General features: G+C 43.6%; 1 protein-coding gene and 7 non-coding genes across 10 annotated transcripts in view; 4 read left to right on the top strand and 4 right to left on the bottom strand.

Annotated features, from left to right (window-relative positions):
• The window catches only part of wnt5b (wingless-type MMTV integration site family, member 5b), a 138,576-nt gene extending 120,820 nt beyond the window's left edge, over positions 1-17,756 (bottom strand). For all 3 annotated transcript variants that reach the window (XM_049566648.1, XM_049566649.1, XM_049566650.1), the window contains exon 1: positions 16,987-17,756. The gene's annotated coding sequence lies outside the window, so the exon portion shown is untranslated. The remainder of the gene's footprint in view (positions 1-16,986) is intronic.
• Positions 3,651-3,723, top strand: trnak-cuu (transfer RNA lysine (anticodon CUU)). The gene has a single exon. It is a non-coding gene; the product is annotated as a tRNA-Lys (tRNA).
• On the top strand, positions 5,153-5,225 carry trnak-cuu (transfer RNA lysine (anticodon CUU)). Its single transcript has one exon. It is a non-coding gene; the product is annotated as a tRNA-Lys (tRNA).
• Positions 5,988-6,060, top strand: trnak-cuu (transfer RNA lysine (anticodon CUU)). Its single transcript has one exon. It is a non-coding gene; the product is annotated as a tRNA-Lys (tRNA).
• trnak-cuu (transfer RNA lysine (anticodon CUU)) lies at positions 7,391-7,463 on the top strand. Its single transcript has one exon. It is a non-coding gene; the product is annotated as a tRNA-Lys (tRNA).
• Positions 17,757-17,780: 24 nt separating the features above from the next.
• trnal-caa (transfer RNA leucine (anticodon CAA)) lies at positions 17,781-17,892 on the bottom strand. The gene is made up of 2 exons: positions 17,855-17,892; positions 17,781-17,826 (listed from the first exon to the last, which is right to left on the bottom strand). It is a non-coding gene; the product is annotated as a tRNA-Leu (tRNA).
• A 1,693-nt stretch (positions 17,893-19,585) lies between these two features.
• trnak-cuu (transfer RNA lysine (anticodon CUU)) lies at positions 19,586-19,658 on the bottom strand. The gene has a single exon. It is a non-coding gene; the product is annotated as a tRNA-Lys (tRNA).
• Positions 19,659-19,964: 306 nt separating this feature from the next.
• Positions 19,965-20,074, bottom strand: trnal-caa (transfer RNA leucine (anticodon CAA)). The gene is made up of 2 exons: positions 20,037-20,074; positions 19,965-20,010 (listed from the first exon to the last, which is right to left on the bottom strand). It is a non-coding gene; the product is annotated as a tRNA-Leu (tRNA).
• Between the last annotated feature and the right edge of the window lie 1,885 nt (positions 20,075-21,959).

The raw sequence follows: 21,959 nt of genomic DNA, 5'->3' as shown, positions 1-21,959 counted from the left end.
TTTGTGCTACCCTCACCCCCCACCTCTGTATTGCTGCACCAAAGCATCCCACACCTGTCCTCAGGCGGTTGAGGATTGTCCATTGCTTTCGGGGCAGGTGCTGGCCAAGAACATCCGTGGGGTCTTCGATGTAGAGGTGAATCCTTGATGGTTCTGCTGTCTGCCACTGGTTCCTCCAACTTGCCTTGACCCAGGAAGCCTTGGTGGTGTCAGCTGATGTCGTGCGGAGCAGTTCCTGGGCGTGTGTGGCAAAAGGGCGCCGGGACTTGAGGCACATGCACTGTGGTGTCTCTGTGACGATCTTGTGGAGAAGATGGGATTCACTCATCTGTGCCTTCTGAGCGAGGGCCGGTGGAGCGAAACCAGCGAGGACAGGCAGTTGGGTTGTTGTTGTCATATCGTATCGTATCGTATCGTATCATATCATATCATATCATATCATATCATATCGTATCGCATCGTGTGACATTGCTCTGCCCTTAAAAACCACTTACAATTGTCTTTTATTGTCTGTTTTTGTCTGAATTTGGATTAATTTTGTTGATGTGACACATTCGAAAATAGGACCTTTTTCAACAACAAAACAATTTTATATTTTTCTGCATTACGGAATGTAAAGCCTTAAATTACAGCTACATAAAAAGGGCCAATTTTTAAATAGATCTTTGATTTGATATTTACCTCATGCTGTTTTAGACTGATGATGTTTGATTGTACCTATGTACATCTGCATTTGATAACCATATTCATTATTTTTTATCAGCTCACAGTACCTTTTCCAGTCAATCACCAGAATGAGAGGGCAGCAGCCATGATCTTAAAAGTACATTTTGGGATGGGGGGATGTAACTGGAAAGTACACTGTCATTTCTTCCTGTTGCAAATGTAAAATATTTTATCAAAAAATCTGAGAGCAGAATGACAGATTTTTAGAATACACGTCAAGAAGCACATGTACTAAGTTACACCAAAGCAAGTGCCTGGTAATATTCTTTATTTATTTTTTTATTTTTCTCTTTTATTTTTTTTAAATTGTTTTTATTCTACGTACTTTTGCTTGCCTGATTTTATCTGCTTTTAGTTTATTAATTCAGAGAGAAAGGAAAAATCAAAAAAATAAAAACAGGTATGAAAAAATAAGATAAATAGAGAAAGCCTCAAATTATGTGTTATTTCTTCCGTATCATGGAGTGCTCTACTCATGACTGCAATTTTGGTACAGTGGGTTTTAACCAGTTTACAGTGATTCCCTTAATCACTGCCAAGGGCAGAATATGATGCCAATAAATAGATATGACTGATTTCTGTTTCCGTAAAGGATAACTCCCAGTAAATCAACCAGTGGTTCTTGGGGATGTTTTTATCATTTTCATCGTTTCTTTCTCGTGTTTTTACCTGTGTAATCTGTGAGGAACTTAAATATAAAAATAAATTTGCTTTGCCTTTAAAGACCGACACCTTCCTCATCTCAGGATTGTGCAGTGGTTTCACTCCACAATTCATTTAATAAAGTGCGGCCCGTGCAGTCTGTGGATGTTAGAGTGGACAGCATAAAGAAGCTCAGCATCGTAAAATCACAGAGAAACAGGACAGACAGAGGTGAAACTGCAACGCTCTCCCTCGTTATCCAAAAAGCTCATTTGGCAAAGAGTCAGTATCCTCTTTTAACGCAATGCAGTGCTCTGGCGCTGTCAGTCCGGTGTATGGGCGACCTCAGCTACAGTCAGTACACTTATTAATAAATCATTTCAGCCAATCAGTGATGGATGTGTTTGGAAGGACAAAAAAATGTGTGTGTGAATCAATGCTGTCTGCCTCTGCCTCCCTTTTCTCCCCCAGACAACTGACTTTTGTCGATTCATCTCCTGTACACACACCTATATGAGATGTTCGATAGAGAATTTGGAGAAAGAAAGTGGAGATGAAAGAAAAGAGACAAAGAGGATTGACATCAGAATGACTGAAAAAAATCTAAGAACAGGAGCTGGAGAGGATCGGAGCTCCAAATCAGAAATAAGATAGTGGGAATAAATTTAATTTGATGGTCTCTCTGCCTTTTCTCATTGTGTGTGTGTGTGTGTGTGTGTGTGTGTGTGTGTGTGTGTGTGTGCTGACAGATTTGGTATTGCCTCAGTTTGGAGATTGGCTACAGAAAAACACACTCAGTAATTATCTAGAAAGAGCACCTGGGCACTGGGAATCTCATTATGTTATATCCGCCCCTCCAACACACACGGCAGAGGGAAAGAAAAAGGAAGGGAGAGGAATCAGACAAAAAAAATTTGGTTGAGAGGAGAAGAGAAACAAAAGATGAGAGGAAAAATCACAAGAATTCAAAACCAGAGAGAAACACAGACGCCTTTCTAGTCGCTAATGTGTTTGCTTAAAACTCACTGTTGTAAGGATCCGTGGATCATAGGCAGATTATATAATATGTGGTGTGACTCACAAACATCAGGGATTGTGAAAGATAATTTAAACCTCTCTGTTGCCGCCTCTCTGTCCGACTTTCTTTATTTCATGTAGTTTGTTTCAAAGGTAAGACTCTGAGTGTTGTAAAGCGGAGAGGCAGCAGTGATCAAAAACCGTGAGGCGTAAAAGACGCAGCCACAAACATGAAGTGATGTAAAAACCCAACTGTTTCAACTGAATTTAAGTCTCTGCTCCCTCCATCTGCTGTCTTTGATCTGCTGTAGTGGCACACAATGACCAGTAAGAGGCAGTGTTTCCTCTCCTCTGACTGACCAAAAATCGCTGTTTTATTACCTTCACTCTTTCTTTCTCTGTGCCTGGACTTCTACTTTCTTCTCCCCTCCTTTTCACCCTCATGCCTCTCAGTCCACACACACACACACACACACACACACACACACACACACACACACACACACACACGCTGCTCACTATCACCTGTTTTTGCCAGACTGTGTTGCCTCTGCAATGTGCTCACATTGCTCAAATGTGTGAGTGAGTGGGTATACAGATTTCAGTGTGTGTTTGTGTGTGTGTGTGTTTGTGTGTGTGTACAGAGGACCACCCGGTTGATTTGAACGGCCTCATTCATCGCTGTGTTTTGACTGGCCGACAGTGACAGGGTGAGGTGATTTACAATGGGTCAACACAGCGGGAGGCTCCAGGGCACACAGTCTACGCCCAAACAGGCCATCTAAGGTCATGTGGCAGGAAGTAGTGAACTGTAAGAGAGTCCAAACCAAACCACAGATATGGAGACAAAACACAGGGGATATCAAAGTACTGATACATCTGAAGTCGATTCGAGGGTGGACACTTTGCAACTGATAGTCCTGACTGCACATCTAATGTAGTTCAGCTAGCTCCACATTGGGCGCTGAAGCTTTGTGATAGGAAAACAACCGTCTCAATGATCTCTCATCTAGTGTCATGGAAACCCTGGACAACTGTGTCTTGTTGTAGGGTCCTATTCTTATCCAGCATCAACACATACAGTTGCAGAAATTAACATACACAACACATACAGCATTTGATCGAAGAGGACTCTTAACTAGGCTGTCTATTCAGCTGAAAAATGGGTGACTTGATGCAAGCTTGGCCACTTTGAGAGAGGAAACAATATGACAGCCAGCTATGGCTCCATATATGAAATATGATCCATATGTCTGATAACTACAGCCCGGCTAGCTCAGTCGGTAGAGCATGAGACTCTTAATCTCAGGGTCGTGGGTTCGAGCCCCACGTTGGGCGTTAAAGCTTTGTGATAGGAAAGCAACTCTCCCAACAACCTATATCATATGACCCCTGGACATCTATGTTGTTGTCCTGTCCCTGTTGTGTTACCCAGCATCAACTGGTTTGGCACATTCAGATGTTCATATGCACAACACATACAGCATTTGATTTGAAGAGGACTCCTAACTTAGCTGTCTATTCCGTAGAAAGAAAGCTGACTTGATGCAAGTCTGACCATTTTGATAGAGGAAACAATATGGCAGCCAGCTGGTAACAATCAATCTCAAATAATAGTTAAATACTAAGCTAAAATATGTTTCTGAAACCATAAGAAAGAGGCAACATAGTATATAACCTTGTCTTATATTTGAACAGCTGTGACTGTTAAGGTGAGAGTTCTTAGCCTATGAGAACTAATGCAGCCCTCAAATCTGGTCATTTTTACAACACACAAAGCGCAGTTAGCTCAGTTGGTAGAGCATGAGACTTCTCAGGGTTGTGGGTTCGAGCCCCACGTTGGGTGAGGAAGTTTTAGGAGGAGGAAGTAACTGCATTATCAGTCTCATAATCTGTCAGTGTAAACTGTCACTTAAAGTTGCCTGAGGTGTGCGGAAAGTTGACCCAGAAATATAAACCTACACCCCCCTGACTGTCCTCAGCTCCAGTCTGGTAATCTGGTTCATCTTTTTGATTCATGCCCCACGCTGGGTGAGGTTTTAGGCCAGGCAAAGCAGAAAAATACAGCTAATAGTAACTACAACAAACTGCAGCCAAAGGGCCCTCACACATCAGCTGTCTCTGAAATCAATGGCTGACCTTTGCCTGTAGCTATGCCAGCCAGTCCAGCAGTTTTCCTTGATGACAGAGCTGAACCAAAAGTAAAGACTGCAACAGAGCAGCTCTTCCTAAGCATGCCATGAATGTGGAAGAGTATGTTCTTGAGAGGGTGATTCAAACACTGGGATTGAAATCAAATTCCTAAAGTCCTTGAGCTACTGTTCAAGAGTGTCTGGAGCTAAACTTGGCCCCTGATAAAAAAGTTTCCTTTTAACTGATGAACAAATTGTACAGTCTGTTCAGTTTACAAATAATTCAAAGGGCCCAAACACGCCAGTGTCTGGCCCACAATTGCCTGTAGTTCCTGCAGGGTGCTGGTAGTTTTCTTGATGACAGAGCAAAGGCAAGGGTGAAGACTGCCACAGACTGGGTGTCGTCCCATGCATGCCTTGAATAGCATTGATTGCATGATAAACAGCATGCTCGTTGCAAGATGTGCAGAAGAAGAGGACTCCCAGCTGCTAAGGAGTTATAATCTCCAAGAAATGTTTTGCGTGTGCTGTGAGGAGAGCCGACTAAGGATTACAAGAATCCACTTTTTTGAGGGTTCTCAGCCCAAGAAAGTTAATGCAGCTGAAAAATCTGATGCATTTTTTTGACAAACGCAGCCCGGCTAGCTCAGTCGGTAGAGCATGAGACTCTTAATCTCAGGGTCGTGGGTTCGAGCCCCACGTTGGGCGGTGGTGCTTTTAAAGGATAGCATGGAATTCAAATAGCTGAAGTCCTTCAGCGATTTAACAAGAGTATCTGCAGCTGAACTTGGCTTCTAATAAGAGGCCACTTGAGAAAATGAATTCTAAGAGTCATCGTGTTGTGGCAAGATTACAGATGCTGGCTGCCCTAAAACTCCAAAAAGGAAGAATGTCATCATGTCAGCCGTCATTGAAACTTTGTGGCCAACCCATTGCCTGCAGTTTTCTTGATGACACAACTCAGCCAGCAGTTTAAACAGACTGGGCCTCTTCCCAAACATACCGTTGATATGGTTGGTTACATGATGCAAGACATGCCAGAGAGTCCAGCTATCAATCAGCTGTCACTGAGCGTCTGTAGACAAGAGTAAAGACTGCCACAGATCGGGTCTCTTCCCCAAGTGTCTGCAGCTGAAATTAACTTCTGATAAGCAGATACTTCTGAGGAAATGAATTCTTTGGGCCCATATACATCAATCAACCATCAGTGAGAGTCTGTGGCATAACACTGCCTGCAGAGTGTACAGCTTGTTCATGTCGTACCATGCAGTGGAAATGCAAAAACACAGCCTGAAGGTTTCAGGATAAAGAGGAACTGCATTGTCAGTGAACACTGTCCGTTGTCTCACTATCACTGTTCTGTCAGCCAGCATTGACACATACAGAAATACAACTCTCCAGCCTCCTCAGTTTTCAGCCTATGAGAGTAATTGCAGCCTTGAAATATGACCAATTTTTCTGTCAAACATAGCCCGGCTAGCTCAGTCGGTAGAGCATGAGACTCTTAATCTCAGGGTCGTGGGTTCGAGCCCCACGTTGGGCGCTAAAGCTTTATGATAGGAAAGCAACTGTCCCAACAATCTATCATATGTGTTGTTGTATGGTCCTGTTCCCAGCATCACCACATACAGTTTCAGACATTCATATCCACAACATAAACAGCATTTGTTTTGCAGAGGAGTCCTAACTTGGCTGCCTACTCAATTGAAAGATGGGTGACTTGATGCAACTCTGGCCATTTTGATACTCTTAATCTCAGGGTCATGGGTTCGAGCCCCATGTTGGGCGATGGTGCTTTTAACAAGAGGGATGAATTCTGCACACTGACACAGCCACATCAAACTTACATCAAAAAACTAGATTCAATGAAACCCTGACATTGCCATGAAAACAATGCTGCAACCAGCGACAGTGTGAAAGGACACAACTCCATATCAGCAAGTAGTTGAGGTCTGAATTCGGCATCCGAAAATGGACACTGGTAGCCACTTAGCACAATCATAACACAACCCAGTATCACAAATACAAATGAAAACGCAAACAGTTATGACTGTTTCTGCTGAAGGGATCAGTGGCTAAAAAAAATAGTCTTGCCCACTATAAAAAGTTTGTTTCAATCCCCCTGCCTCTTGACTTTAGTTGTTTATTTACTGTTCTCACTTCAGTTTCTCTTCCTGTGCAGAGCTGACCTGCCAATCAGAGCATTTTCATTCACCGACGGGCTCTGGCAACTCCAGTGTTGATTCAACATGCTGAATCGGCTGCCTTAAAACTCCAAAGAGGAATAGTGTCATTGTGTCATCATGTGTCATCCCGTCAGACGTCATCGAAACCTTGTGGCTAACCCATTGCCTCCAGTTTTCTTGATAGCTAAAAAAAAAGCTGACGACGGCTGACGAGTGCCAACAGTGCACTATACACTGCAAAAACAAGGGTGATGGTTCTATCTTGCCAATCCAAGATCTGCACCTCCTAAAATGTGCTCAGCTTGCTTGAAACTTCAACTGAATTGGTAACAAAAAAAATCCAAGGTAGTATCCATAATTTTTGCCAATGGAAAACCAAAGAAGAGCAAGACAGTGGAGTAAAGCTGTGCCGTATGCCATGCAGCATTAGAGAGGATGTCCACTATTTCATAAACCCAGGACATCTTTGGTTGTTGTAGGGTGCTGCAGCATCAGGACATACAGTTTAAGAAATGTATAGACTCAGATCACACAGTATTCGATTAGAAGAGGATTCTTAACTGTTGAGGCGTAAAAATCGACTCTAAATTTTTGGTGGGTTGTGAGGAATGTCAACCCATAAATACAACCTGACACCCATGTGAGAGGACTCAGCCCAGAAATTTGATCCATTTTCTGGCAGATATAGCCCGGCTAGCTCAGTCGGTAGAGCATGAGACTCTTAATCTCAGGGTCGTGGGTTCGAGCCCCACGTTGGGCGCAGGTGTTTTTCAGAGGGGGGGAAATCTCTAAATTCTGCTATAGATAATACACAGTCCTATCAGTATCCTAACCCTGCTTATGGACTTATACAACCAAACCTCTCTCAATACAGAAGTAAAAACAGGAACATTGGAGGGAAATAAAAAAGCACTAGCCCTGCCATGTAGTGATATAATCACAGAATATTGAGTAATACTCCCCTCTAACCGCAATATTTCTTCAAACTGAAAATAACAAAGGGAAAACCTTGAGGTACAGAAACGGACGGAGACAGATGGAAAGAGTAAAGAAGAAAAAGAGAGACTGAAACAGAAAGTTGGACAGAGAGACAGAGTTAAAAGCAGGAGAGTGAAAAGGCTTATTGTGAGAACATGCTAAATAAGATTCTTGTTCCCTTGTTTGGGTTTGTGTTCATATATGCCTACAGTGTGTGTGTGTGTGTGTGTGTGAGTTCGACAGTTTTCAACCCGGTGCAGGTGTGCTGTTGATAGTTTTATCAGCACTGGATCGGGGCTACTGAGAGGAGGAGGAGAATGTAGAGCAGAGAGGAAAGGAAAGAGAAAAGCTGCTTCTGTAATGATCTTGGTGTTTATGTGGGCTGTTCCATTCATATCCCCTCATACAACAGGGGCAGAGCCAAATGACTGAATGCACGCTCACCACTTTATGTTACAACGTCATAGTTTCCCTCCAATATTACTACCTTTCTGACATGTTGCTCTCTTTGTGTGATGCTGGTGCAAACCTTGGAAAAACATTGTGCTTCAGGAACTCAAGTTAGACTAGATTTAGATGGCAGATCATGGATTGCCAAGTTTCTCAACCCTGGGGCTTGATCTAGAGTCGGGGCTGGGTAAACAACCCAATCGCCAGAATAAATGTTGGTATTGCACGTTTCTGCAAACCACAGATATGTTACATTCATATGTTATTATGTAGCGGATACACGGAAACTTTACATTTTAACAAGGCTGCTATTAACACGTGGTTAGATTTAGGCACAAAAAACACGTGGATATGGTTAGGAAAAGATCATGTTTGGCTTAAAATGCCCGAATTTGTTGCCACAGTCAAAGCTGCAAATGTAGCAATGACTTGCTGAAAAACAACCCAATTTCCTGTTTGTTTGTCTGTCTCGATTAGTGTTTTGCAGTGGTCTGAAGCTTGGCAGGCATTTTCCTGGGTGTCATGCCATCCTATCCCATCCACCTCCTGATGACAAAGTCAGCTCATATATTACGTCACTTTAGAAGCATTAAGATGATATGCGTGAAACATAATGTAACATGTCCATGGTTTACAGGTCTCTGCCCTTCCAAATGCAAACGAGGAAGGCCTGAGGCAGAGAGAGCACACCTCCCTGCCTTCCATGCGCCTTCATGGAAAGTCTAAGGCAGAAAGAGCAGCAGCAAAGACCCCCCAGGAACAGAACAGAGCAGCATCAATGACAAACAGAAAGGACATTGATAAGTCAGACACAGCATGAAAAGGAGGAGCTGGGGTGGAGGCGGGTTGCAAAGTGGCTTGCAGAGGAAGCAGCAACAGAAGGCAGGCCAGAGCAGTTTAAATAGGGCGCCCTGAATGAGATTCACCAATTGGTTGCATAGAAAGGAGTCATGTGATCTATCAGCTGACTCCCCTCCATCAATCAGCTGCTCCATCAGTTGATTGTTTGAGATCAGCTGATGTAGCTGGGATGTGAGCTGAGCTTGACATCGTGTCCTGCCTGAACTGACGCTATGCTAAATTTTTGTTTTATCTTGTAGCTATCGGCAGCTATCCCCACTTACCAAAGAGTCTTAATGTTTGTTCTTTACAGTCATTATTCCCTGTAGTGGAAACGGTGGATGGTGGAACAACCAAAGTAACTGTGGAAAACAAAATGCAGCATGTTTTGTTGTTAGTTGCTAGGCTCTGAGGAAAACAGAAAGAGACTTGGTTGTCTTTGCGACAGCAGCACCAACAATAATACCACTGTTTTTTACCATTTTAATTATATATTGTTAATTTAAGCTCTTTCTGTGCTTTTAACAATAGAATGTAAATAACTACAGTTGTATAAAATGCTCCTAAAAGTTAAGATTGTGAAACTCTACATGTTGTAATTCCTTTATTGTTGGTAAAGGCACATTCTTATTGTCATTATGGGGTTAGAATACAGGCTTTTATGTAAATTAAGCTCAGTGGTGAGCCTTTAACACACCAGTGCTCAGTACTTTGGGCTCCGCTGGTCTGATGCTCTGTGTCTTGTGGCTGTTTGGTCTGTGTCTGTCCCCTTGTACCGGCCGGCTGGATTTATAAAACCGTTTCAGGCTCTATAAAGTGTCCAATAAACCACTTTTACTATTAGTGTAGGACACTGCAAGCATACAGCTGTTGACCGCCACCACCAACCATACACACACATGCAGGGACAGTCACATTCTTCCTGGTCAGACACATTTTGAGGGCTGCTGGAGTCAGGACCTCTGCCAAACTCTAACCCCATGTCACCCCACCCTGCCGCCCCGATGACATCACCGCATAGCCCTGAACCGCCAGCGCAGAAAGACCTAAAACATGCACATACACACACGTGCAGGCGTCGAGAATGCAGAGAGCGCAGACACCGTAACGAATACCACAGGGTCACATTTTGACTGTACACATACTGTACAGAAACGCACACACACAACGCTCGACCATAATGACTACTGCATGGCCACGCTGCATTGTCAACACACACACGAATGGAGCAGCTTAAGTGCAGGCTGCTGCCTCGGAGTCGAGTCACAGACTTCAATTACAGCGTGTTTGTCCATTTTAGTGAACAGTAAGAATGAGGAAACTACAGTATTTATCTTTTTATGTTTTTAAATTTGATGTTAAGATGAACAAAATGCATCTTTAGCAACAGCAAGTTGTCTCCACTACATTACAATGTTTGGCTACCGTGCCGTCGTCAGGGTGGTATGAGGTTGTTTCTCCACATTTAGTACATCAATCATCTTTGATAATATTTTTTTTACAAAACACATTATGCACTCTTAACTCCCCAACAGGCCAGAATGCATAACTTACACCTTTGTAACCAGGGGCGGAGCAGGGCAGGGGGCTTCTGGTGCTCCAGCCCTACATGATTTCTCAAAAGCTCTGAATACTATTCCTGAAAGAAATCCGATATAGTTGAGTACATGCTTTTCTGTTGGCCCAACATTGAATTCAGAGCATTAAAGTCCACATTTCCTTGGCATTGTTGGGAACCCTTGGTTTATTGGTGCAGCACAATTAATTGAATATGAATCACAATCACACGGTGGTGTGGTGGTTAGCACTCTCGCCTCACAGCAAGAGGGTTGCCGGTTCAATCCCGGGTGTGGGAGCCCTTCTGTGTGGAGTTTGCATGTTCTCCCCGTGTCAGCGTGGGTTCTCTCCGGGCACTCCGGCTTCCTCCCACAGTCCAAAGACATGCAGATTGGGGACTAGGTTAATTGGTAACTCTAAATTGTCCATAGGTGTGAATGGTTGTTTGTCTCTATGTGTCAGCCCTGCGATAGTCTGGCGACCTGTCCAGGGTGTACCCCGCCTCTTGCCCGATGTCAGCTGGGATAGGCTCCAGCCCCCCTGCGACACTCAAGAGGATGAAGCGGTTAGAAGATGAATGAATGAATGAATGAATGAATCACAATCACAATTTTGGCTTCCCACAGTTAAATGAACATGATCGACTGTGATACTGATTTTTAAAACGTGTGCTCTGCTCATAGAAAACTCCACTGCTTATCAAAATAAAGTGCTTCCTCAATCAACAGCCAGCCTCCACTTTCGAAGAGCTGTCCGCTAGGTGTGCACCCTGCAGCAGAGCCTGTGAAAAACTTTCCCAAATGTTGCCACTGCAGATGGGCGAAACAAAAATCATCCATCATCAGCCACTGTGTAGGAGCTAAGCCTATGACCTGCAACTACATCAGATGTTTCAGCCAGCCTGACCTGGCTGATGCCACAGCTTCCTTGGTTGTGATGAGTTCAGACAATAATCACAGGTTCCAGTTGCAGAACAATCATCGTATGAATTCATACCACCAAACACATGTTGAGTAAATCTCAATATCTTTAAACCGAACACAGCTTTCAGCATGTTGCACACTCTCCTACACCACAGCGGTCGAAATCCTTTTGCCCTTCTGATGAAACACCTTTATACACAAATGCTCCAAATACCAATACAGCGCCACCCAGTGTTCATACATTTATACATACATACATGTTTGTGTTTATACATACAGTTGATACAGTTGCTCATCTTTACAGTGTCTGTCAGGTTTGCATTTCCCTCTTGCTACTAGCTGCTCACTAATTCCTGTTTATCCACCGCCAGTGGGTCGCACATGCGGCGTCATCAACAGCTCCTCCCACAAGTCTTCAACAGCCCCTCCTGTTGCAGAAGGCCGCCTCTGTCTGTTTAAACTAAAAGGGTTCCGCCAATATGACTACCCTACGAGGCGGAAAATTGGGCACCTCGGATCAACTCGCCAATCCGGCTCTGTGTGTCTGAACGCTCGCAGCTGGCCGGCAAAACGGCCCAACATTTTATGTCTTTATGTGGTGCAAAAATGAATGATATGTAGATTAGCAGGAATGTAGCACAACATGGAAGTAAGGACAGTGGTCTGTGTATTTAAATGGTGAACCTGCACTGTTGTAAGATTTCTGCTCATGTGACCACTTAAAGTGCTTTTCACACTGAGTCACATTCATTAATTCATGCACACACTGGTGGCTGAGGCTACCACACAAGGTGCCACCTGCTACTCAAACACTGATGGAACAGCCATCTGGAGGAATTTGGTGTTCAGTATCTCATCCAGAGATACTTTGGCATGCGGACTGGAAGAGTCAGGGACTGAACCGCTGAGCTTCTGATTGGTAGACAACCCACTCTACCTCTGAGCCACGGCTGCCCATAATTTGCAAGTGCAATAAAAATATCTAATCCCTAAAAAACAATGGATTATCCAGATCTCAATATTGATCAAAATAATCATGATTATCATTTCAGTCATAATCATGCAGCCCTAATTCAATTGTAGCAGATTTGTCAGCTGAACATTCACTCTCTGAACTCTACTCTAGCATGGTGTTAAAAAAAATAAATAATGCCTCCTTTTTAGGTGGCAGTAAGTGAAAATTATTGATCATCAACATTTGCTGTGTTGTGGTTTCAGGATGATGAAGACAGTTGGAAAATGATTAGATGCAAAATAGGACGTAGGCTCCACAGGGTGATTTTTTTCTTGGTAACTATCATGTTTTTCCTGAATGATGTACAGATTTTTAGGCATTTTATTACTTAAAATGGCTTGAAAAATAGTGCGTATAGCTGCCATAAATCTCCCAGACCCCCTCGGTTTGGGCTGAACCCCACATGTTTACAACGTCTGGTTCTGCTCCTGATTATGATCAACCTAAGATGGATTGTGAGAACAAACTAGGACCAGTGAGTCATGTCGTGCAAGCCTGGTGGGGTGTGACAACTAAAGCTGCAAATAAAGCTTTTTATTACCGATTAATATGATTTTTAAATTATTTTTTTGGTCTATAAAATGTTAGAAAAATACCCATAAAACATTTCTAAAGATGAGGGTGGTATTTTCAAATGCCATATTATATCTGACCAACAGTCCAAAACCCAAAGAGATTTATTTTGTATTTTAAATCAGAGAAAGAAGCAAACACTCAGAGAAGCTGGAGCCAGTGAATGTTTGGAGTTTTTGCTTAAAAACTGACAGACAACAAATTTCTATAGAAAGATTTTTTCACTTCAGCAGCTCAACATCATCCTAAAGACCAAGCTGACAAAACACACTCAAACAAAAGGCACACACACACACAAGGGCAGGAGGGGTTAAGCCGACCACTGTCATACACCGTCCTGGGAAGAATTCCCAAGATTCGAGTCAACCAATCAGAGACCAGCGTTTAAAATACTGCCTCTTCAACTGGAGAGGCCATCCTCTTCACATGGACCACCGTCTGCGTGAGTCCAAGTCAGTCATTAGTGCTCCCAGTGGACTAAAGTACACACATGTTACACACTCATGTAACACATCCCGTGTTAAAGACCCCCCCGACACTTAAACACACACACACACACACACACACACACACACACACATTCAGACACTTTATAATCCATCTTAACCTGTTTTCATGCAGATATTCTCCTTACAAGTTTGTGAAAACCCTTAAAAATCTACTTAACGGTCACTTTCACACACACAGACACACACACAGACATTACAATACACTCTTGAACGACCTTGAGGATCCATTGATGCTTGCAGACGTCCCATCTTCTCATATATCGAGCGTGGAGACACACAACACACACACACTTACTCCCCTTCCCTAATTACCGAGTCCCGAGGGACGAGACACTCAAGCAGCACTTCAGTGTTTAGTTTAGGAAAAAAGGTCTTTCTCACCAGTTCGAGGGCAGACAGACAGACAGACAGACAGACAGACAGATGGACGGGCGGGGGCAAAGAAAAACAATGAGGAAATGTTCAGAAAACAGACTTGACAGCCCTAGACACACTGTTTTTGATTTTCTGGTGCATGAATTTGGTTTTCATTTTGGTTTACTTGCAAAGAAAGCTACGTCTTCATTAGAAACAAATCTTTTTTTTTGTAAAACCAAATATTTCTCCACTTAAAAGAACTTCTCAAATACCAACTTATGAGCCAAAGGCACTTGTGAGTTTATCTAAAAGGTTTTAAAAACGCAGTATAAGCCAACAACCATTAATCTTTCAGCATGAGTCAAACTATCTAGCAGCAGGTTTTTCATCCAACAATGCAAAAATAAGATTCTGACAAAAGTGAACAAAGGACAGAAAGAAAGAGAAAAACTGATGTCATGAGCGAACTAGCGAGAGGGAGGGAAGAAAAAGACCAGAAGTTGACTTGGTAGACAGCGAGGGAGGAGGAAGAGAGATTATCTCTCTCTAATGGCTAACTTGTTGACAGCAACACTTTTCACCACCTCTATCTACACATCTAACGTTACTATCTACCTTCCACACACACACACACACACACACACACGGACGCAGACACTTCCTCCCCTCTCGCAGGGCTGTCAGTCTGCTCTACAGCTCAGGTGGGTTTCAGACTTTAAATCCATGAACAGTACAAAGTGAACCGGAGACGTCACCGCCAGAGACGACCTCGACTTTCTGTCAGAGGCTGCTCTCACATGTGCTGGCAGACAGAGAAACTCGCTTTTCTCAGCCATATTTGCTGTTTACACACAAGAAAATACTGGAAAAAATGTATAATAATTTATCGTTTTTTATTATTGTGAACCACCTTTTTATGAATGTTTTTGGCTCGACTGAGACAGATATCAACAATACTGCTCAATTAAACTAAAGATTTTATGATGACAGTGAACAGAATTTCAAGTTCTTCGTGCATTAGGGTAAAATGTGAGGAACAGACTGACTGTTTCTAGATCTAGCCGAGGTCAAAGGTCACCATAAAGCCTCATCAGGTCTACTGAGCTGTGGATGTCTCTCTGCCAAACAGGAGAAAACACACACAAAAGCTCCTACATTAAAACACGCACCCATTTCAACCAATACAGTCCATGCATGCTCATAAATGAATATATAAAGTCACAACGTCTTGGTCGTGTTAACTCATACTTAGGGTACATCAGAATATATGTATAGGGCTGTCGCTGGCTTAGTGGATAGAGCAGGTGCCCCATGTACAATGCTGTTGCCGCAGAGGCCCGGGTTCAACTCCAGCCTGTGGCCATTTCCTTCATGTCACTCCCTCTCTCTCTATATAAGCAGAAATGGAACATAATAAGTATGTTTTCTTGGGTGTATAATCACCTGAATATAGGAATCACTGTGTTTTTGTCAACTTAGTATGAGATGATTATATCTACATAGTGAGCAGTTCCGTGTCTGTGGAGTCCAATAGACCAGAACGGACAAACCATACGTTGGCTCTAGATAGGGGCATTCATGTTTTTGCATTGGCCACCACAGTTGGCAGCACCTCTGTCATGAAAGTGTTGTAAAAACTGACCTTTCAACGTGAAACTGCTTTCTTCAGTATTTTTACCAGTTTAAATCACAGTGTCTGTTTGTTTTGGAGAGGAAGAGACCTATATGGATCATTTTCTCCCAGTAAAAACCTCCTGAACAAGGAATGCTGGAGGAATTCTAACTGGGAGATGTTTCAACGGGCTGCAATCTGCAGTCCTCGCCACTAGATGCCACTAAAATCTTCTTAACCTTACACACTGTTCCTTTAAATACATCACTGCAGAGGTGATAAGTGTGTGCAGGATTTTTTTTATTGGAGTATGTACAGAGCATTCAAACACACCCTGTCAATAAAAAAAAAATAAAAAATACAGCACTTACGTTGAGTTTCTGCAGATTTTAAATGATCACATATTCTATTTCTTTTCATGTTTATACAAATGTTTACTGCCACAAACAACAAAAAGTCCTCACTCCTCTATGGTCCCACCAGGACATCTCTTGGCATATTGCACAGCTGACCTCTCACCTACACGGTACACTCACAAGCCTCCACATATTCTGCTCATACAGGCCAGTAAACTCACACGTAGAGCACATTCTGTCTGTTCTATGCCAGTCTGTCTCACACACACTGTGGACATCCTCCTTCTTGTGTTTATAATACCTGTCAAAATCAAAGTGAACTCAGTCCTCCCACAGTTACAGTCAGTCTGGTGTCAGTGTGCAGTTAGATGCCGCTCAGCCTCTGGCTCTGATGGAGGCAGGCAGGCAGGCAGGGCCACTTCTTGAGACTGAGAGAAACATTTGTGCAACATTTCGACCAAAATAGTCCTGGTCTCCACCGCAAAGCGAGAGGGCTGCCTTCATTTAGGCCGATGGGGTTGGCAGATCACACACACACACATACACACACACACACTGCACTTCACCACTGTCATATGGGAGCCAGAGTCATGAAATAAGCCCATTCTCTAAGTAGACTGTGACAACGGAAACATTGTGGGGACAAAACGTCTACAAGTTCAAATGGAGCAGAGTCCACAGCCCAGTGGACCAAGTTTAAAACCAGCTTTTTCACATTGACCTCAGATATGTGTGTGTGTGTGTGTGTGTGTGTGTGTGTGTGTGTGTGTGTGTGTCCTGTTCAAAGTGCGCAAAGTAACTTAAAATAGTGACACAGTTCAAGTTCAAATCTATTTAAATCCAACTACTCCTGCAAACTTATTAAACTTCTTTCAACTGTCAGGACAAAGATGATGGAGCCAGAAAATATTACAGACATAAAACAGCAACTGCAAACTATCTTATGGTTGGAATCAATGTATCAGACAAATCCTAGCTAAGAGGGTAAATCACACCTCTGAAATTCCCACCACAGACCTCTAAAGTGTGTGTGCAGAGTGTGTGTGTTTAAGCTGTAATGCCCTTCGTGTATTTTGTGGTATCCCTCTGAAAACTTGAAAATGCAGTTCCTACCTGTTCTGCTGTGAATTCAGTTGTTGCTCAGCTCTCCAGGAAAACTTTCTCCTCCCACCATCCGGAGCGCACAAGTCCGAAAAGTGTGACTCTGTGCCCGGGCTGGGAAACCACACACAGGTCGGTGTTTCTATTGAAACCCTCTCAGGCAGATCCCAGAGCAGCCAGCTGCAGAGCGCTCACACTGTGCTGCAGACACAAACTCTTCCAAGTGACACTTTTTGGACACATTAAATGTCGCTCCTTTCACTGCTCGATCACTCCGCACCAAAGTCCTTGTCTGAGTCCCCAAAAAGTCGATTTATGGCAGCGTAACGCAGCCTCCGGCGATTCCGCGGACCTGTCAGTACCCAAAAAAGTCCCGACTTGCTATGCACAAATGCAGAAATAAAGTCAGAAATGAGTGGCACGCGCTCCCCAGCTGTGTACGGCTGTGCGCGCGGTGTCCTCAGCAACAGGTGTCAGGAATAAAGTGAGATTTCTTCACTGCCATCACAAGTTTCCAAACGCTCTCCAACTAATTACGCACGCAGGGGAAAAAAGGAGGAGGAGGAGGGAGGAGATGAGGGTGCTCTCCAAAGTTTTTACGCATCGAGAAACACGAGAGAGAAGTTAGAGACAGAGACAGAGCGCGCAGTGAGACAAAAGAAGTTAACTGTGTCTGCTCTGGTGTGGAGCTGCTCAGCCTGCCCACCGGCGGAGACACACACTGAGTTGTTGTACTCTGGAACAGAAGGAAGAAAATGTGTGTGTCCCGACCCGGCAACACGGAGAAATGGTGCGGGTAAAAAGTCTGTCAGGAGTGGGATTTGAACCCACGCCTCCATTCGGAGACCAGAAGTCCCTGCCACTCAGGAAGGAGTTTGTCCTTGAGTCTGGCGCCTTAGACCGCTCGGCCATCCTGACAGTTGCAAAGTACCACAGTTTATCTGGAGTTGAGAACAATGAGCGAGAGAATAGAATTTAATAGTTGTTTGTTTGTTTGTGACACTACTTTTATTTTCTTATACATATAACAACTCAGAGTAAAAATCTCGCGTCTTGTCGCCTGTACACTCACACAAAGTCACACACCTTCTGCTAATTAACAGCTTAACACAGTTCACCTGTGCTGCTCGCGCTGTGTTGCTTGCTTACATTAGTTAGCTGTCAAGGTATTTAGGCTGTTTTCCATTGTGTGTTTTCATGAGTTTGCTCAGTCTGAATATGTTTATGGAGAAAGCTGCTGGGAAATTATAATATTAGGCCACGCCCCCATTTGGAAACCAGAAGTCCTTGTTTGCTCAAGGAGACAACCCTTGAGTCTGACACCTCAGACCACTCTGAATTCAGTCTAGACTTTACAGTTTGCATGCAAATACAAGTGAAAGGGTTACAGACTCAGGAAAATATGCACTCATAATGAGAGCAGCAACACATTGGAGTGATATGTCCAACACATCCTTGGAAAGTGATCTGATGACTGAATGCATCTCTTTAAAAAGTCCTCTGTACAGGGTGGACTAGACATGTTCATATCATGTTAAATCTTAGTCTAGAACACCTTTGCCCAACAGGGGTCTCAAACCCATGACCCCAACGTACTCATGCTCTACGGACTGAGCCAGCTGAGCTATTTTTGAGAGAAATGATTTGGAGGCTCCATTTGGAGGTGATGCAGAGCAACAACTACTTGGTCTTGGTAAGGTGATGGAAAAAACAGTTAAGGCCCATTAATGCTCAGCGTTTAATACCGATCCGGATACAGATGGAGCCTTCTGTCCGTGCTCTGCGTTCATTTCGTCCGTATTTCTGCACGTTTCCATAAAGCTTACGGATACGGGCCAAATGGAGCAGTACCACCAGGAACCATGGGGGCAGTGTTGCTGTCACTACCCGATATGTAGCTCTAGTGAGACATGAAGAAGAAATAACAATTCAATTTCTTTCATCGGCAGTACTAGAGAAAAGAATTCTCCATCCTCCAGTCACAATGTATTTAACGGCCTCACTAACCACCACCTCCTACAATGCTGCCTCTGTTTTTGTCTTTTATGCAAGAGGTACATTATCAATATCTCCTCCACAGTCGCCATGTTTGTTTTTGAGTTTGTTGTTGTCATAAACTTTTGACCCTGGGCTGCCCACTGGTGGATATATTGGTTAACATCCATGCCAACGTAAAGGGCACATGGAAGTATGTGGGCAGTGACAGTAACATCGTTTGAAACGGACGTATACATTTTCAGACGTAAAGGGAGCATAAATGGGCCTTAAGCCGAAACTGGTAGCAAAGATTTTGTTGTTGTAGAAGCAAAACCCACGTGTAGTGCATCATTTAAAGAAATGCTCATCCACCCCATTGCCATCCTGACAGCTGTAACTCTGAATTCAGTCTGGTCTTCACTAGTTACGTGTACAAAGAACTTACTGGTGAACAGACTACGGGAGACTGGAAAAATCTAGCAACTCCCAAAAACCTGGTTATCATTGTCAAAGGGGCAAGACACTGCTGTTATATATATACAGCATGGCCATGTGAAGGTGATTGTATGACTGAACACTTCTCTTTATACTGATTAACTTCAATGTTCAGATGAAGTTTCAGTTAAAACTGCATCGCCCAACGTGGGGCTCGAACCCACGACCCTGAGATTAAGAGTCTCATGCTCTACCGACTGAGCTAGCCGGGCTGTTTCAATGTAAAAGATACATAAAATTTCGGAGCTGTATTAATCTTTATGAGTTGAGAACCCTCACCCAGTCAGACTTCAGGGTTTCTGAGGGATTTGTTTTGCTGCTGACACAGTCTGCTACTTGACAGTCACTTCACCTGAGTAGCTCAATCGTTGTTGTACGGTTAATTTTGCTGTTTTCTGTGTTCTCATGACTTTGGAGGCTTCGTGTACATACTAAAGGAAAACTGATTTTACACAGAAACAAAAGAAGACATATCTGTATCACCAAACTACATCAATGAAGCCTGCGGGTAAAGTCTATGTCAGGAGTGGGATTTGAACCCACGCCTCCATCTGGAGACCAGAAGTCCCTTTGCTATGGAAGGTTTGAACCTTGAGTCTGGCGCCTTAGACCACTCGGCCATCCTGACAACTGAGAGGCTACTAAACCAAACAGACAAACAAACACACAAAAAGCCAACAGTATGTCTTACCATGTCCTAGCCTGAGTGTCAGACTGAAGCTGCCAGAACCTTCAGTCTGACATGGCTTCCATTGAAGGCGATTTACAAGGGGGAGGGAATTTGATTTTTTCCCTAACCAATCAGTAGAGATCAATGACTCACCCAGAATCTGACGTCATTAGTATCCATGCCTCGGGGGTGCCGAAAACAAGTGAGCATTGCCCGTTTAAAATGTCTCCGTCGTTGTGCACGCCCAGCTGCATCACCGTTAAATCCAGTTTAGCAGCTTCCTTAATTTGGTCCTCCATTAACGTGAGTAGTGGCGAAATACCTCGATAGCATCGTTAATGTGGTCTGTAGGATCTGTAGCGGTCGCCATTGTTGCTATCCTCACCAGTTACCCACCGGCGAACAGCTTGACATCAGCGTGGCGCTGATTGGCTAATCGCTAGACCCGCCCCCTCCCCCAGCGTTCATTGGTCCGTCTATTGTTTGGACGAGATAAATCGCAAATTCATTGAAGTATGCCAGACCAGAGATGCAAGCCTACTCAGTTGAGTGGGCGGGGTCTATGGTCTGGAACCAGGCTAACCATGTCCCAAAGGTGCTGCATGTGACTCTGGAGAAAGATAGTTGATCATTGAGTCTCATTACCAAGTCGTTAAATACTGACACATTGGTTTGGGTGGTTCGGTCTGACTACCAACCCAATGCGTCTGTATTTGACGACCTGTTAATGAGTCTCAGCAATCAACTCTTTCTCCAGAGTTACATGCAGCACCTTTAAAAGCACCTTTGGGACTTTGTCTTCAAGTTAAGTGTCCGTCTCTCACTTTCATGTTTACTAGCTATTGTTAAGAATTTCCCTTTGATGCATAAAATCCTTTTGCACATGTGGTGGCAGAATGGAAATGACAGAGGAAGATTAGGGCCACATGGGAAACCATGAGTTCTGAGTTTACAATAAGAAGTCTTATTGTCTGATTTTAAACTCTGAACTCAAATATTTTCCTTTCACACATGTCCCTAATTGTCTCTAACTCTGGCGGCTACAACGTTATTGCTTCTGAAAGACTACAAACATGAGGTAGACTTGTTTTAATGTCAGTGTTAATGTAATGTTTCATGTCTTTATCAATTAACAGGGCTGGAAACTGCAGGTAAAATCAGGAGTCAGGAGTGGGATTCAAACCAACACCTCTGTTCAGAGGCCAGAAGTCTCTTTGCTCAGGAAGGATTTAACCCTTGAGTCTGGTGTCGCAGCCTGCTCCTGACAGCTGAGCATAAAGCCCATCTAGACTTTTCTGAAGAGCCTCTGCCATGTTGAGTTTTCTGCCAGCTTTGGTTTTGTCTCACAGTGAAGCCCCTTCTAACTCGACGTGAAGCTGAATCTCTCCGTCCCTATCAGTCGCTGGGATGCGGCAGCTGGGGGAGAAATTTCCTCTGAAAGCAATAAAAGTGGTAGGAATGCACAGACGGAGGGGGAAAAGAAGATAAGGAAAATGTCCTCAGTGTTGGTGGATGTTTGGACTGTCGGTGGCTAACAGCTTATTTTAGGAGCTCCACTCCTCTCACATTGTTTTTATTTCCTCTCAGAAGTTTTTCCTACTGCTCACTGCCTCCTTCTGTCCCTTCCATCTCACCAGTTCTCTCCATCCACTCCTCCCTCCCTCTTCCCTCCACTCATCCCACCTACAGTCCCGTAATTCATTTACTTTACAAACCATTTATTAGAGAAAATAATGGAGGCAAAAAGCAAACATGGCAAAACCAAAACAAGTTTATGCCTTCAGACCACAACTGGAATCATTAATTATTAAGCTTGAGAACATGTAATATAGACTGAGTGTGT

Source organism: Epinephelus fuscoguttatus, linkage group LG22 (assembly GCF_011397635.1).
Source record: "Epinephelus fuscoguttatus linkage group LG22, E.fuscoguttatus.final_Chr_v1".
Classification (NCBI taxonomy): domain Eukaryota; kingdom Metazoa; phylum Chordata; class Actinopteri; order Perciformes; family Serranidae; genus Epinephelus; species Epinephelus fuscoguttatus.
The sequence above is the reverse complement of the archived record's forward strand: the minus strand, read 5'-3'. Positions and strand labels throughout refer to the sequence as shown.